The sequence below is a fragment of the Mus caroli genome, unplaced genomic scaffold, assembly GCF_978045245.1.
Source record: "Mus caroli unplaced genomic scaffold, Mus_caroli_1 scaffold_12, whole genome shotgun sequence".
NCBI lineage: Eukaryota > Metazoa > Chordata > Mammalia > Rodentia > Muridae > Mus > Mus caroli.
Genome location: NW_028227267.1, coordinates 30,713,177 through 30,715,812, shown reverse-complemented (window position 1 = coordinate 30,715,812; position 2,636 = coordinate 30,713,177). Strand labels below are relative to the sequence as shown.

Below are 2,636 nucleotides of genomic sequence, written 5' to 3'. Positions count from 1 at the left end.
TGTGAGGTTAATTTTAAGATATATTTCTTTTTTTAATGTTTTTGAGGATTATCAAAGTTTTATTTAAAATTTCAGAGCACTTGAAAATTAAGAATATAATGTACTTGTGTTTTTACTGTAACTTAAGAAATGCTTTCAATTACAATTAGCCTTCAAGGGTTACCGCAAACAGTGGTGCTCAGCCAGGTCTATCACTGTCTACCCTCACTCTCTGGTGGCTGGAGGGGAGGTAGGCTGCTGACATCCCTGTGGGCAGGTGGCTTGCTCCTACTCAGAGTGGCGTTTTTTCTTCTTGTTGTGGCTCTCGACTGCCCTTCTCAGGGCTTCATCCGGAATGAGATCTGACATTCGCATGTCTGTATGGCTATAGCCAATTTTGGGGCAACAGGCCTTCTTCTTCCTCTTATGCTTGGATTCAATCATTCGAACAATGGCTTCCTCTTCGTATGTATGGCCACACATTTTATTTTTCACTGGCTTCTTCATTTCCAGCTGTGTTATGGGGCAGATGAAATTGGTTTGCCTCTGGGTCACAATCATATCTTTGTCAACTCCTTCTGTCCCATCATTCTCTCTGTCTGCATGAATACCATCTCATCCATTGCCTGCTCTACTGGAATCCTTATTCGGGTCAAATTCACTGTGTCTTCCATCTTCTTTGGGTTTCATTAATTGCTTCTTCAGCTCCCTCAGCTGTTGCTTGAACTGCACGAACTTTTCATTCTCTTTAAAGTTGGCATCAGAGTTCTTATCCTGTAAAGCCAAAAATTTCTTCTCCACCAGTAATTTTAAATCTGGTACTTTTTTCTGGACGATCTTCTTTCACATGATTGATTGTAGACTGGATAGCCTTAACATAATGGCTTAGTTCTCGATCCATTTTAGAAAACTCAACCATGGCCTTGTCCATACTGTACTCACTACTCACTTGAGTTTGAGTCTCCACAAGGTCCAAGGCAACACTAGAAACTGTGTCCATTCCAGAGCTGATACAGTATTGGAAGTTTTTTAAAGAGGAGAGAGCTGACTCTAAACCACTGAAGGATATGTAACAGGTAGAACCTGAACTTGTACTGGACCGTCCTGGCATCTTAAAATTGTTACCTGGCTATCCCACCTAGCTCGGTGATATCTAGCCGAACGTCGCTCGCCCAGACCCCGACTCCTTTCCTCAGCTCACTTCTTCTGTGGCTGACCTTTTTTTAATTATTAAAAGCTCACATTGTTAGGTAAATTTCTTTTTTAAATTAATTTATTTTTTTATTAGATGTTTTCTTTATTGACATTTCAAATTTCAGGCCCTTTCCTCATTTCCCCTCTAACCCCCCCCCCCATACTATCCATCCTCCCCTTGCTCACTAACCCACCCACTTCCCTGTCCTGGCATTCCCCTACACTGGGGCACTGAGCCTTCCCAAGGCCAAGGGTCTCTCCTCTCATTGATGTCTCACAAGGTCATCCTTGAGTCCCTCCATGTGTACTCTTTGGTTGGTGGTTTAGTCCCTGGGAGCTCTGGAGGTACTTGTTAATTCATATTGTTGTTCTTCTTATGGGGATGCAAGGGCTTTGCAGCCCTATAGGAAGATATGTTTCTTAAGAAATTTTCGGGGCTGGTGAGACGGCTCAGTGGGTAAGAGCACCCGACTGCTCTTCCAAAGGTCCAGAGTTCAAATCCCAGCAACCACATGGTGGCTCACAACCATCCGCATCGAGATCTGGCGCCCTCTTCTGGAGTGTCTGAAGACAGCTACAGTGTACTTACATATAATAAATAAATCTTTTAAAAAAAAAAAAGAAATTTTCTAAAGAAAACTTGGTAGCATTCTTCAACCCTGAATGCCATGCCTACCTTCAGAGATAGGGGTGCCTATGTAGCCTAGCAGCAGTACCATGGGGACGATTGCTATTTTAAGTATTATCTAGGCTCTTACTTTGTCCATATTTCACTGTCATATCTTGTAAGTTAAGTTTGCTGACCCATGGTTGGGAGGAAGGCAGTGTGCATGTCTTGTATGTAATCTATAATCTATCCCCAGCTTCATTTCCAAAGCACATGAATATTTATTCTCTGGGACATTTTATAGGCCAAACAGTCTTGCCTCTGAGGAGGAAAAATAATCTCTGAAAAATAAAATAGAGGACAATTATTTCAAACCTACATCACCTGAGAGCTATGGTCTTAGTGAATCCAACATTACAATATGGACTATTGTCATAGCTGGAGAGAAAAGGAAAGTCTTTTCATAAAGCACTCATTTCATATTATTGTCTTTAAAAAAGTGTGGGGGGTGGGCAGCCCCAAAAATGACTTTTGTTCACAAATTTTCAGAGGAGAAACTTTGGCTTTCACTATGATGAAAAGCAATAGTAAAGGTCACTTGAGGAAAGTCACATAAAATAATTATTGACTATTTTGGTGCATGAGAAATGTGATCTCTAGTGTTCTTCACTACTGTCCCAAGCTATTCCTTTGTTGATTTCTAGAAAAATAGTCAGAAATCCTATACCAGCAATATATTAGAGGCAGTGGCTGCTGGGTACAGAGCATATGATGGCAGAAAACCAGAAAGGGAGTGACTTTCCAACCCCAGACAGGTCCCAAGTATATAGCATTCCCATCACACTTTTGCTGGAGT

The 2,636-nt window shown here is 41.4% G+C and overlaps 1 pseudogene; it reads right to left on the bottom strand.

The window, feature by feature from the left end:
• Window positions 1-267: 267 nt before the first annotated feature.
• Window positions 268-1,090, bottom strand: LOC110309904 (E3 SUMO-protein ligase NSE2-like; annotated as a pseudogene).
• Between the last annotated feature and the right edge of the window lie 1,546 nt (window positions 1,091-2,636).